The sequence below is a fragment of the Ambystoma mexicanum genome, chromosome 8, assembly GCF_040938575.1.
Source record: "Ambystoma mexicanum isolate Mex_15411 chromosome 8, UKY_AmexF1_1, whole genome shotgun sequence".
Lineage (NCBI taxonomy): Eukaryota > Metazoa > Chordata > Amphibia > Caudata > Ambystomatidae > Ambystoma > Ambystoma mexicanum.
The window spans coordinates 292,441,894-292,457,188 of NC_090929.1; the positions used below are offsets into that span (position 1 = coordinate 292,441,894).

At 47.8% G+C, this 15,295-nt stretch overlaps 1 protein-coding gene across 1 annotated transcript in view; it reads right to left on the minus strand.

Moving 5' to 3' along the window:
* The window catches only part of SLC31A2 (solute carrier family 31 member 2), a 202,395-nt gene that overhangs the window by 180,336 nt on the left and 6,764 nt on the right, over positions 1–15,295 (minus strand). The gene's annotated exons all lie outside the window — the stretch shown is intronic.

The window sequence follows — 15,295 nt, forward strand, 5'->3', positions numbered from 1 at the left end:
AAATATTGTTCAGTTGCTGTTTATTATCTTATGTTGCTGTGTCACTTTCTTTGAATGTCTGTTTAGAGTGAGGGCCGGTTTACCCATGCTAGAGATCGTTCCCTTAACAGGGAATTCTTCGGTAGAGTAGGACAAACGAGGCTTTATTTACAAACCTTTACTTTAATAAAATGTCTTACTTTGACAAAACTACAAGCAGTTGTCCGCCTTGCCATACTGACCCCTCACAACATCCCTCAACCTCAACACCTCAAATTCTATTACTGCTAAGCGACACTACCAATACCCAGGAACATGCAGTCTACCGATTAGCCTCATTTAACCTTAGTCCAGGAACATATCACCACCACAAACTGACCAGACTCGCTCATTTGCATGCCACATCAGGCCTGGGACAGCTAAAGCTTTCACCTGGCTTCAAGGGAAAATCCCACCTTCTATAACCATGAAGCCGCTGGACTTTTTTATAGCCAAGTTTCTCTCGGTAGGAAATGCCACTCAGACTGGGACCCATCTTCGGCGATGGCACCCATCACTATGTACTCAACATCCTTCTTTCGATATTACATTATATATGCTGCACTGCAGAATGCCTGCTAGAACACAGCACCCCTTTCTCACACCAACACCGTCTGAATCAAACAACTCTTACATTAATCCACCACAATCCCCCAGCAAGCAATTTCCTATCTTCGCCCTAAGGAAAGACCTCAGTAGTGGGCCAAGCAGAATACTTATACCGATTGCTTCCCTCTGAATGCAAATACCCAAAGGGCCCCTCGCCACAACTCACCTGGAAACCTACTGACACACAGAGAGCGGGCTGTTTTGATCGTACTCATCGGCATGTACAGTTCACATATTTCCTGTCTCCTTCAATTACAGAACTTGGTGCGTTAAGGTCAATAAATAGGGATGCTTCATCCCACATCGTTTGTCATTTATTTGACTTTTTATATAGTGAACTCTGGTTGTTCCCACCCCAATGTTAACCCCCCAGGCACGCTCTGAGTGTGGGTGAAATGTAAATGTAAATCATTAGCTGTCATAACATTAGTTTGTTATCTTGTCCAAAACTATACCATTAGCTCCTATTATATTCAACCCGGTTCTTCTCTGGTTCTCACTCCCAAATCTCATAGCCTTTCCTCTTTCTTCTCTACAGTGCCGACTCCTGCGGCTCTTACGAGAAGGCGGCTAAGTGGCCTGCGGCATCAAAGCCCTCAGGGTTGTTCACCTGCTGATTTAACTGCCTTGCTGCATCCGGTTACCATCCTCCTCCTCTCCAAGCAAGTCAAGAACTGCCTCAATAGACAAGCATTGGCAAAGCCTTTTGGCTTGTGTATAAGTATTAGGCATTTGCCAGACACTGCTATTATACGTCCAGGTACTTGCCGATTTTGCAACTGCTGCCACTGATTGCCAGTTAATACCACTACGGTAGTGCCTTGCACAAGCATTTCTTATCCCTATACAAAAGCCAAAACTGTTGGCATCACCAATGCTTGTTCCCAAGTTGCCGGCATCTCGGGGTCAGGCAAGGACTTGGTACACTGGTTTTCTACTTTGAAGGAGGCTTGGCTTGTGTTAGAGGATGCCACAATGGTGACGGGTTAGTGTTACCATTTATGTGTAATTTTCCCTCCAGTTGTGAACCACACCAACATTTTGCTGTTGTATGACAAGCCTAGCCTGACTCTTGCCAGTGGAGCACAGCCTTCTGCTGCACTCCGCTGGGCTTTCGCTCACTTTTTTATGTGGAAACTGACATGCCCTTAAAGACAGTCAGTACTGGGAGACTTTGTTTCCCTTAGTCCTTTCCAATGTTGCAATTTCTTTGCAGCATGTTACAAGTGCACAAAGTACCTTACAGTACAGTGCGCTTTGGTCTACCTTTCGTTTCCAAAGACCCTAGACTCCTGCAAAGGATTTTTTTGTTGGACAGGGCTGGTGGCAGCTTTTAAATTTGCATATTTGTAACCCTTTCCTGCCATGCAAACTGCATTTACCACGGTTGGCACAAGAAGGTGGCCTGGCTCCAAAATGGCCACGACATAAGATTTTTTTGTCCTGTCCTTTGGCCATCTTGTCCCTTTCCCTTCCCAGTCCTTATTTGGTCATGCATTCTCTCGTGAAACACCAAGCTTCTGCATCACTGGATTCTGCATGCCTTGTGTGTGTGCCTCCAGGATGTGGGCTGGACTTTCTAGTTCCAATACACATCCTGGGTGCCAGAGAGTTTGGTGTGCTGGGAATGACTGGGTCCACCATGGTTCGTGACAGGTCCACGTCTGGTGTGCCTGTATGTGAGCAGATCTCCCATTGGGTCCTCTTCATTTTGGCGCAAAGAAGATTCTGGATAAGATAAGGTTCCAAACAACCATACCAGGTCGATCTCTTGAGTTCTCACTGAACCTAGGATAGTATCTAAGCATCCTGAAATTAAGAAGCCGAGGAACCACTGGAAGGTTTGGCACCCTGAGCCCGCTGTTGTCCCGCAGGACCCCCCTCTGCATCTGATCGAACTTAGAAGGTCTGCAAAGGCGATTCGACCCATTTGAATAGTGGGAACAATTATTCACAGAGTCTTCATCTTAACCTGCAAGCGAGCCTCTTCGTAAGTATTCCTGGGACAACCAGTAAACTGACCAGCTTGCGTAGGACCTTTGCTCTGAAACCGCCATCATTTTGAGTTGACACTTCAAACTTGGTAGGTCCAGGGTAGTGTCCTGATGAGTTTTGTACACCTAGGCACACTAGGTCTGGAATTAGGATGGTACGCCTGAACCTGAGTGCATGCCGACATTGTGTCACCCCGCCGTGGTGATGAACTTACTGCCTTGCTGCTGTGCCCTGAAACCCGCTGCAGTGAAACTGGCCTGATCCCTTCACCAGGAGCAGAGAAATCGCCACTGCCCTGCCATGGAATCATTGCTGTAAACTCAGTCACTGAAAGCCGCAGAGCCGCACAATTGACGCATTGGAACCTGCAACCAAAGTGGACTCAACTGCCGAAGTTTGGTCCGGAGTGCTCTTGGGCTCGGTGAATGCTTGCAACCCTAACCGGGGGCCTCTAGCGCATCCATCCATTTGAGGGCCACTCACCTTTCCACAGGTAGACTGTGCTGCCGTCCTATTCCCAACTCCTGGAACCTGTTCTGCCCTCTTGGGGATACCCTCCTTGAAGAGTGGGGACTTCTTCATAGCCTCACCCACCTTCCTGAGTCGCTACAGTCCCTGTTGCTCCACATTGTCTTGCTTCCCAGGTGAGGGTGAGCTATCTTCAGATCAACTGTATTTCTTCCTTCTCGGTGACGCACAACTTGTCACAGACAGATGCTCATATTAAGTTGAAACTGTGTGGGTTCCGCATACCAGTCGATTGCTGTTCGGGCATAATTGTGAGTGGCATGCAGAAACAGCGGTTTGCTTGAACTTGGCCACGATGCACACCAGACGAGATTTTCCCTGCTCGCTAGTGAGCAAAATATCATTTTGTTTTAAACTTCACCCCTAACCGTGGGCTTGAGACTGGGCGCTGTGGCTATGTAGCCACTGTAAAACCCCACTGAGCTATCTCACAGGTCACTCCTTTGCTGATTTTCCTCTGATGTCTGACATGCATGCACCAGTAGAATTTTGTCTCGTACCTTATTTTTAAACCCACAAGGCCATCCTTGCCTTATGTGCTCGCAAGCGTAGCCTAGATTGTCAGCTGCTGTAGAATGTCAAATTTCATTTGACGTTTAGAGTTCAGCGTTCTTCCGAGCAAATATTTCTTGTTGCTTGTAGCCCAGTGCTCTGACCAGAGCACAGCAAAACCCCTGTATTCTTTTGTTAATGTTTAAAATAAGCGCCACCCGTGCGGGTTTCTGTATCTGCGCTGTTAACCTTAATGTTTTATGTGTCTCCTGGATTACATCAAGCTTCGGTTTCATTCGCCTTAAAGCAGACCAACGCCCTGGTCACGTTGCTTGTCTGCTTCAAACGAACCTTGCGCCTGCTTCAGAAACATTGTGTGCAGTTTAAAAGCATTTGCCGGGAAATACTTGCTGGCTCGTCAATTTCTTCCTGCTGCTGGGCTCATAACGGTCTGCCGGATTCTATGCTGTTCTACGCTCAGCAGAGGTCGCACCACTTTTCCTTCTCAAATTCAACCCGCTCCTTCCTGCTTCTAGCCGGCTCACCCCTTTCCCGGGGCATATTAAGTTTTCGTCTCAGCAGGACCGTGGAAACACTGTAGCTTTTGAAGATTTTGCTACTGTGTTGCATCTTTCGTGCAGCCCTCCAGTGAAGGGCACTGCATTATTAACCAGCATGTGTCTTGAAGCTGTATTACCACAGTCAACTTACTGAAGAAGGATCAAGCTTAGGGTAAGGCACTGAGTTTGAGCAGGGCAATGCTCAAAAAGAAAAAAAAAAAAAGTTATCTGCGTACGCAGATTACTTGTGGTGCTCCGTACGGAGCACCCAGGTTTGTGCTGTTTGTTGCCAAGTCAGCCCCTTATATTCTGTTTAGAATGCCCCTAGGCACTGCATGTGTGTGGGGGTGGCTTTCTCCGCACCTGGCCGGCTTGCGCTGACAGCAGCTAGTGCCTCATGGTGACCATTGTAGGTCACCAGCTGTTATTTCCTGCCTCAGCATCGAAAAAAGCCAAGTCGCTGCTGACATTCAATTAATTGCACTAACGTTGCAAATATGTGCGGCGGCGGTTAGTGGAGAGGGAGGGTGTGCATTCATTGATTGCCCAGGCTTTGAGTGAAGAGGTGTGTTTTTGAGTTGCCTGCAGAAAATCCAGGAGGAATCTTGTGCTCTGAGTGGGAGCAGCAGAGCGTTCCACAGTTTGCTGGCAATCGTGGGGAAGCTGCTGCCACCTGCATTTTGGAGCTTGAACCTGGGGATAGCAAGGCAGTTTTGGTAGGCTGCCCTGGTCGGTCTAGCCCGTTGTGTCAGGGTGATTTTGTCTGACAAGTAGGGTGGGTCGATCCTGTGAAGGCATTTGTGAGTTAAGTTGAGTGATTTGAAAATGAAACCTTATGCACTGGCAGCCAGTGATGCTGGTATCTAGTTGCAGAAACGTGTGCCGATCTTGGGATGTTCAAAGCGGCTCTAAGAGCATTGTTCTGGAGGACATGTAGCTTCTTGACATTATGGATTTTGGTGCAGGCATATAAGGCGTTGCAATAGTCGAGGCGGGTAAGGACTAATGCTCTGGCTAGAGTCAGACAGCTGTCCGGTGTGAGGAATTGTCTGCAGCGTCTGATGGGTTTGCAAGTGTATGTGGTGGCATTAACTTGTTTATTGAGGGCGAGTGAGGAATCTAGGTAAAAACCAAGTGTTTTCACTTCATTAGTCACTTTGATGGTGTTGCCATCAAAGTTGAAGGAGCTGAAAGCCTTACTTAGTTTGGCAAGCCTGTGTTGAGTGCCAATGAGGAGCAACACAGTCTTGTCATCGTTTAGGCATAGCACGTGATGCGCCATCCAGGCTTGAATGGTGAGGTATATGCCGTTGAGAGTGGCTGTGTCGGCGTCATGGTCCCCAGATATTGGGATGAGGATCTGGGTGTCATCTGCGTAGTTGGTGTAAATGACACTCAGGTCATCTAGGTGGTCAAAAAGAGGCTTTGTAAATATGTTGTACACAGTGGGAGACACACACGAGCCTTGGGGGACTCCACATGTGACTATGGATGGTGGTGCTTCCGCTTTAGGGGAGAAGACTTTCATGGTTCTGTTGCTGAGGAAGGATTTTATCCATAGTGTGGCATTTGTGGAGAACGGCGCTGCTGATGTCAGGCATTTACAAAAGATATTGTGGTCCACCAGATCGAATGCAGCTGAGAGATCTAGGAGAAAAGCAAGGCTAGTTTTCTTTTGTGCCTCAGGTCATCCATTTGGAGTTTAAGGTCTAGTAGTGCTGTTTCCGTCTTTTGTCTTGGGCGGAATGCAGACTGACGTACCCAGGCGTTTTTTAGATCTGAGGGGACGCAGTTTTTTTGAGCGAGGCATTAATAAGAATGGTGATCAAGGGGGTAAGTTGGGGTGCACAGTCTTTAATGACAGTGGGTGGACAAGGGTCCCCTTGGCCCCTTGAAGGTTTTAGGCTGAGGATGATTTGGAGTACTTGGGGACCTCTGTGAATTCGATTTGGTGGGGTTCCTTGCGGTAGGTGGCGTTCTCATGGAATGTCGATGGTTTGCTAAGTTTGGCGAGGCTATTCTTTTTTGCATCGATTATGGATTGGAGATGATTCATTTTGTTTTGGATGTTCTCATACCAGTTAGCATCTTTGTTGCAGCTATCCATGGTGGAATCAGGGTTTCTAGTTCTCTGAGAATTAGAAATAATTTCTTAGAGTTTGAGCTAAATTTGGAGATTCTGTAATTATAAAGTTTACTTTTTGTAAGGAGTACTGGTTGTTTGTATTCCCTGGAAGCTTTGTCAAATGCTGTTTTGTTGGCTATTGTGGGCGATTGTCTCCTGAATGCTTCAGTCCTTCTTTTGGTCTTTCTTTGGGTTTTGAGCTCAGGGGTGTACCATCCATTGAGGTGGGCTGATTGCTTGGCTTTGCGAAGCGTAAGCGGGCCAATTTTGTTAATAGCTGTGAGGACAGTGTCATTGTAGAGTTTGGTCATTATGGATGGGTCGGCATTGTCCCCATAAGGTGACGTTTAGAGAGGTTGAAATAGTGGGAGCAGGTTGCTGGCTCTGATATTCCTTTCGTTTCTAGAGGGCGCTTCAGGGGCTAGTAAAGGGAGGATAGTCTGGCTGAGCTTTGTGTCGACATTGAATGTGAGGAGGTGGTGATCGGACCATGGTCAGGGAGTGTTGGATAAGATGGTAGAATTGCAGTTAATGTCTGCATGCCAGGTGAGTATGGAACCTTTCACATGTGTAGGATTCTGAATCCTGTGTGCAAATCCGAGTCCTGACATGGTGTTGGCTACGGATGAAGCGTTGTTGTCGAGTGGGTCGTTCAGGCCTAGGTTAAAATCACCCAGAATGATGGTTTGCGATTTAGGTTTGGCGTTAGAGGAGATAATTTGCGTGATCTCATTCTCAAAGGTGAGTACAGGGTCTGGGGATCTGTATACGAAGTGGATTGTTCGGGTGGCTATGGCAGAGACGGACAGTTTTACAGATAGGAGTTCACAGGAGGTAAGGGGAGCTACTGACACCTCTCTCATGTCCAGGGAGGTTTTAGCTATAATGGCAACTCCTCCACCTTTGGCATGGAGTCTGTCCCTCCTACATATAGAGTAACTGTCTGGAACGGCGAGTGAGAGGGCTGGGCCCGCAGCTGCATGGAGCCAGGATTCTGTTATGGCTAGGAAGTCAAGTTTGTGAGAGGTGAAGATGTCTGCGAGGTCTAGAGCATGGGCAGGGAGTGATCTGGCGTTGACGAGAGCTCCAAGAATGGTGGTGTGTTGGTGGGGGTGGGTGGGTGAGAGTTGGTGCGTGTAGTGTGGAGAGAGAGGAGGGAGTTTCTTTTTCGAGTGGAGGGGGCAGTGGTGCCTGTTGTGTCTCTGGTGGGTCTAGTTCTGATTGCAAGGCAGGCATTTCTCTGTGACAGAAGACAAGGGTAGCTGATGGAGGGGGTGAGGGGGAAGGGGTGTCAGCAGCGGGGTGGCTCTGGCTCCCAGGTTGTACATGTTGTGAGATACCAGGATGTAATGGATCACCCGGGGGTTGTGTGGTTGTAAATGATGGCCAATGGAGGGCGGGAGGGCCGATAGCGTTCGCTTTAGGTAATATAGTGGGCAAGGCTCTGTCTGGGAGGGACTAATGCTAGGTAAGGTCATGAGGTGACTGATGTAAAACATGTATAGGATTAAGGCAGATGACATGGTAGTCAATGGGAGGGGGAGACGTGATGAGAAACAACAAAAAGACTATGGGTGGTCAGTGCGTTAATTCAAATTAAAAAAAAAACATTGGTAACAGGTGGTGAAACTGGACAGGTGTCTGTTAAGGATGGCACTGAGCAGGGCAGGACGCAGGGTTGTGGCGTTCCGGGAGCACATGCAATTGAGGTGCAGGTAGGGGGTGGATACACATTTTTTGGTTGTTGACCGTAAAATACAGCTTAGCACGTGTGGACAGAATGCAGCATGGGAAATTATGAATGTCCGCCTAAGGTGCAGATGGGAGATTCCTGCCCTAGCAGTTTACAATGAAATGCTACATAGACGGCAAGATCAAAAGCAGCACAGTAAATTATGACTACACGCGCACGCTACTGAGAGGAAACTCCAGTCCTAACATTTTACCATGAAATGCAACATAGGAAGCTATGAGTGCACACATAAGGTGCAGATGGGAGATTCCTGTCCTAGCAATTTACAATGATGCAATGCAACATAGCAGGCAAAAACGAGTGCAGCATAAGGGGGTATAGGTCACCAAGCACGTTAGCACGTACTTACATATATGAGTGGAGTGGCATATGTAGTGAGTTTGTGTCGCTTGATTCGGTGCCAACGTTAGGACGGGGAGGCAGTTGACAGAGAGACCGTATTGTACAAGGAGAGGGAAGAGGGTGCCAGATGTGGGAACATAAGCGCGGAGTGAGGCGAGGGGCAGTGAACGCACCTCTGGTGCGGATCCAGGCTAAAGCCGTGAGGCGAGCTAATGCAAAGGGCTTGAGGACCTCCAGTACCTGACGGCGAGTTAGTTGACTTAGAGCGTGTGAGATGCAGATTTGGGAATCTAGATATCCGATGTAGCTGGTGATTCTTATTGCAGGAAACTGAGAAGTCTGTTGTAGGAGTCTCCGAGAACTCGTACTGTAGCATTAAGGTGTCAAGGTAGAGTTGGTCGAGCAGCTTAACTGGAACCGGGTCCCGGTAGGTCCGGACAGGTACAGACAGGCCTTTTAACACGGGCCTTTTAACACGGGCCTTCTAACACGGGCCTTCTAACACGGGCCTTCTAACACGGGCCTTCTAACACGGGCCTTCTAACACGGGCCTTCTAACACGGGCCTTCTAACACGGGCCTTCTAACACGGGCCTTCTAACACGGGCCGGCACCCGCCTACCGGGCGACCTGATTGGATAGGCTGTAGCCAGCTTATCAATCAATCAGTGAGCGCGGAGGTGTTACCATAGAGCTACATGCAAAGCAAAGCGAAACCGAGGCGGCCATTAACCAGTGCCGATGCACGGTGGAAATCAGTGGATGGCTTCAGAGAAAATGCACACACTGGGCTTCAGGGACCTCGTGCTGCATTTACAGTTATAGGTCAAGCGAATTTAGGTAAAAAGAGGCAAATTGAAGCTGCGTCGCACGTCGAGTCACTCGATCCTCTGACTCACCAGAGATGGTTGTGGATGCTCGCTGTTATGGACACGAGTGTTGGTGGAGGGGAGGGGGCTCCTGCCCGCTCTCCAACAGTAGATGATTAAAAACACAAGACCAAGCCTCCGCAAGTCACTAGATGAACACTTTCTGTGCCATTTTAAATAAAAACATAACACTACCTTGTTTATTTTTAATAAAAAAATACTGTAAAATGTGTAAATTTGAAAGCTGCACTAAATATATTTTAAAGCATCAATCAAGTGAAAACACTTTTTAAATGACATTAAAACATGGCGGCCGCCATTTTGGAAGGAAAAATGGCTGACAAATTCACCACACAGTAGAAAATCAGCCAAAGAGTGCAAAAGGAGGTGTAGCTGGAAGGAAAACAGGTGTGAATGGGAGGAAATGCCTATACATTTCACTTAGCAATAGGCGTTAAATGGTTGGGACACAGTCAAACTACCATGTATCCAATCCTCGTATGCCAACCTGCATTGAAAAGCATTAAAACAAACCTGCATCCAAAGCCCCCGTTTCAGTAAAAGCTCTTATTTTAATGACAAAAATTTCGGCTTTATAGTAGCTCTTTCAGCACTACATAATAGCCAAAACTAAAAACCAATACAATTATACACGTCATGAGCATAGCAAATGTACACATGGCAGTGACACAGTGCTTTTATGCATTCAGAGTAAAGTGAGGGAAAACATTAATCCACCACCTGGTGACAGCCTTTATAGTAATAGATGTAAAAGACATTGTTCTGTTGCAGGGATTCCGAGTGCAGATGCACGGCAAGAGAGGAGAATGTGTGGCATGGGCTACTTACAGTGATTTTGAAACTGGGTTGCAAACTCCTACTGACTGGGCAGCAAGAAGAGACCATCTCTGCCCAGTGTCAAGCACCATCCATTGGTTTGGGGTCCTCATCATAGTTTGGCTTGTTGTTAACTGGAGTTTGTGTGTACCCATTTTTTGTTTATTTCAAAAAGCACAAAATGGGATTATTCATGTGGGCTGGTGCAGGATCCAAATATTAAATACATATTTAATACTCTGATTTATGAGGTCATGTTGGAGTCAGATTCCCTGAATCAAAGTAAGCAGAATCATCAAGCTCTGTGCAGGGACCGAAATTAAGATTGGATAAATCGGAGCTAAAAGCAGCTCCTCGCTATCCAACATTATCCAGTAACTACCACTGGGAAACGAGGAGCTAGTACATAGCGTTCAGCAAATCTAACTTCCACATAAGACGAAATCTATCATTATGTCCATTATTTCTGACCCCTTTATGCTTTAAAGAGGGGGCAAAAGGTGCAAGCTACTAGCCAGACATTAAGTCTCTTGCCCACTTAGTTCTCCATATTGACTCAACAAGAGTAAATTATCAACTCACTTTGGGCTAGTGGCAAGTGCACATTTTTAACCATGCTATAGATACACACAGCACCCCATTTCTTACACACAGCACCCCATTTCTTACTTGCCAAGTGTTAAATAGCACTAGCAAATGGCTAGTGGCCAGGGCACATTTTTCCCTGCTTCATATGTTCTATAGATATGCCCATATGTTTATTTATAGAGTGTCCCACATGCACAAAGTTAAATTCACATAAGTGTGTTTGTTCGACATCAGTTGGCCTGGGGAGCTAAAAGCAGCTCCTGGAAGCTGTTGGTGTCAAGCTTACCTTAACAGGCTCTTCTAGGCTACAAGGTGATGAATGGAGTTATCACGGATACCCCGGTAGGAACCTGCTCCCATGTGCAAGGGGACGGCAGCCACTACCTGATCCTGACACCCTGACACCGGAGGGCGGCTTTAAGAGGGAGGATCACATGGGAGGAAACAACCACCAGGGAGATGTCATGACTTCATTGGATGAGACATAGTATCCCCCCTTACCCCATGAGGAAGACCCCAGAACTTAATGGCCAACCACACTCTGCAATGCCCTGTTATGCTAGGATATTGAGTCTTTCATTGCACACCATCTGCCATTTTCACACTTTCTAGGACCTTCAGGTACTGCAAGAAGTGGGGGTTTCACACTCAAAGGAGAGAGCAGTTAACTGATTGTAATATTGGAGCGGCACTAGAATATTCTTATTACAATGAGTAATAAAGTTAGATGCCCCTACACAAGTAAGTTTGCCATTCCTCCACAGTCTCTGAAGTTAGTGCCTCTCCCAACATTTTAAGGGTTAGCCCCAGCCTACATTTTAGCCTAGGTGCACCCCTGGATGTGCCCACTTGCATTTTGATAGGTAGGGTGGTGAGGGAAGTATTTCCCCCAAACTGGCGGTGTTAAAGTTTTACTCTGTGTGCTCAGAAAAATGTACTTGAACAAACGCAGTAAAACTTTAAGGCTGTTACTTTCAAGAAAGTCTTCCATCACCTCTCTGCATAGTGCGCTTTAAAATATACTATTCAATAGTTGTTCCCTACACCAGACCATGGGAGGAGTTGGGTAGAACAGTGGGGACAGAGCCTCCAACTTTGCCCTACCTATTTTCTGAAGTGGCCCCTCCCATCACAACTTAATTCCCCCCTCCTGCCTCCGAAATGTAGGTTTTGTAGTGCCCCTGCATGGGAGAGGGGTCAGGTAGGTCGGCTTACTCTCACAAGCCACCAGCCACCCCCACCTCTCCCCTCAAAGTGTTGAAATAAAGGGGCGGTAGCCAATACATATGCAGTTATTCCTTTACTTGCTGCCTGTTGTAAACCTGCTGTGTAATGTATAATTTATAAAGTTATGCTGGCTGCAGTAAGACGTGCGTTTGCTGTTGGGCTATACGACGAGGGATGGGCCATTAGCCCATGCACGGATGAACGGTTCCATTAGCCTAAACTGAACATATTTGCCAATAGCACATGCAGGGAGCCCATGTGCCACTGGTGCATGCAGAAAAGAGATGCTCAGTTAGCATGTGCAGAGAGGAGATGTGCTGCTGCATGTGTACGGAAGCTATGCCAATAACAGGTCGAAAGGGAGTATGTGTTCTTACATAGCGCTTTAGCCAAATTCCTTCAGCTTTTAAGCACTGTGGCAACGGTTATTATCCCATTTCGACTGGTATTTGATTTATTATAGCAAAACAGAGCAGAATGCCAGGGGAGCACTGTTGGGCATTGTGGTGGGGGGTGGCGAGGACATGTTTGAGTCAGGCTGAATAAGGAAAGGGGAGGGGGAAAATCAGGTACATCTGGCCGCAGTACATTTTGTCAATTTCCAGCACTGATAGTACATTGTGTGAACGGTCATTCTTCATTATTGCATTTCTTGTAAGAAAAAAGCGACTCCTCTGTGGTCTTCCCTCTGCGCCACACCCATCAAGGCTGCGTCACGTAATTGGAACTTGGGAAGTGCAGGCCGCCCTCCTGCCCATTAGCTTTCCACCCTTTCTTTGGATGCAACGTTTTAGCCTGTGCAACAGGGAGCCCTGCCGTTAAGACTGGTAGAGAGGAGATGTGCTGTTATAGCATGGGCAGAGGAGATGCTACGTTAGCACTCACAGAGAATAAATGTCCCGATAGTACGTAATTAGTAAAGATGCGTCATTTGCACGTGCCATGGAACAGAAGGGCAATTCGCATGCAGAGCCGAGATGTGCGGTAAGCATGCAGAGCCGAGGTGTGCCGTTAGCATGTGCATAGACAGGATTTGGAGTTTGCACATGCTAACTTCACATCCCGCCGCTGCACAGGATGTGCAGTTAGTACATGCAGGGATGGGATGTGCAGTTAGCATGTGCAGAGAGGATACGTCCCATTAGCATGTGCGTAGAAGGCATGTCGTTAGCATGCACATCTCCTCTGTGCACATGCACGCAGTTATCATACATGTACAGAGAGTTGTCCAACTAGTATGTGCACAGAGAAGATGCACCATTAGCGGACGAGAAGAGTTGTGCCAATAGCATGTGCATAGAAGAGATTGAGGTCACTATGGTCATATGTCCTGTCAACGTGTACAAATATCAGGCTTGCTAAACAGAACATGTTCTATCAATACGTGAAAACAATGTCTGCCATTAGCATATGCATACAGATGTGCTGTTAGCATGCGCACAGTGTAAATGTGCAATTTACACATGCAAATGCCACAAATTTGCTCTTCAAATGCTAACAGCACATCTCTGAAAATGCTGAAAGTAGATGTGCCTTTACCATGTGCACAGAGTACGTGGCATACTCGTTAGTATGTGTCAAGAGGAGATGCGTAGCTAGCATGTTCAGGGAGGATATATGCCATTATCAAGTGGAGTGATGTGCTGTTTCTATGTGACCAGACGGGATGTGCTGTTTGCAATATGGAGTGAAGGGCTCTGCACAAGCCAGACAACTTTGATCTACAACGCTTTTGGTCTATGGGTCTGGTTTTGCATATGCATTGGGTGTATGTGTTGGATAGGTTTTACTCTCTTTCAGAGCACAAAACTCATTTTTACTCTCTTAAAATTGCACTTACTCTGTAATTTGAAAAATCATGCGTAAAATACTCCCACCTCAAAATCTTATCTGGAGCACTGAGAGGGGTGCGGGGGGGGAGGGGGATGGCAGAACGGAGCCAACAACAATACAGTCACCCTGGACACTCTGATGCGTTGAACCACCCGGGGCAGAAGGGGAATAGGTGGAAAAGCGTAAAGGAGACCCCGAGGCCACTGCCAAGAAGATCTTGCTGAACATTGACCATCCCCTTGATATGAGAGGCCACCAGGGACACCAGATGCCATTCCCCCAGGCGCCTATCTGAGCAGCCAAGGCATTCAAGGAGCGGCCGGAACCCCCGTGGCGGTTGACATATGCCAAGGCCGTCGTATCCACCCGGCCTACCAGCAACCTCTTAAAGTACACCAGAGCTCGGAGAATGGCACACAACTCTCACCAATGGGATGATCGATGGCTCTCCTCCAGATACCACAACCCCCGAGCAGGGAGGGCCCCTAAAGTAGCACCCCCAACCCCTTTCGCAGGAGTTGGTAGTAAGAGTAGTCACAGGAGGAAGGACCAGGGACACCGCAGCCCGAAGATTCAGAACCCCAAACCACTATAGCCAGCAGACCCGCAGATCTGGTGACACCGGAATCAAAGCCTCGAAAGCTTGAGACGTCGGGAGCCAGTGGGAGAGAAGATAAAACACCAGGGGACGCAGATGAAGACGGGCCCAGGGAACTCGAAACACGCAAGAAGCCATGTGCCCCTGTAATTTCAGCAATAGGCAAGCTGTGACATACTGCCTCCTGAGAACCCTGCCCAGAACAGCCAGCAAGCGACGGACCCTCGCTAGGGACAGGAACATCCTCCCCATCCTGGTGCAACCTGTGTCCCAATGAAAACTACATCCTGAGAAAGCTCCAGGTGAGACTTCTGCCAGTACACCAGGAACCCCAGTCCTTCAATGCCTGGCATATCGGAGCTGAGCCATGACAGCTTGCCGGCAGGACGCTTCCAATCGTCCAGGTAGGGGAAAAAATCTGAATGCCCTGCAGATGTAAATGCGCCACCAGGGTAGCCACCAGCTTGGTGAACACCCTGGGGGCCAATCGCAATCCGAACGGGAGCACTCTGAAATGAAAAAGTTGGGATCCCCCTGCAAATCGGAAGAACTTCATGTGCCAGGGACGGAGGGCCATGTGGCAATAAGCATCCTGGAGATCCAGAGACACCATCCAAAACCCCCTTGAATAACACTGGAAGAATGTTCTGTAAAGTTTCCATGTTTAAGTGTTCCTTCTGGAACGAAGCAGTTCAGGGCTTTGAGGACAAAAATCAGGAGATACTTCCCCAAAGATTTGGGGACCAGGAACACCCGACAGTAGAAACCCCGACCCTGAACAGGGAGAGGAATGGGCATGATGGCCACCTTCAACATCAACTGGGAGAGAGCGGCATCCATGGCCAACCTCTTGATCCGTGACCTGGGAACCACAGTCCGAACCATGCAGTACTGGACAGGAGGAGACAGGAAATGCACCCGA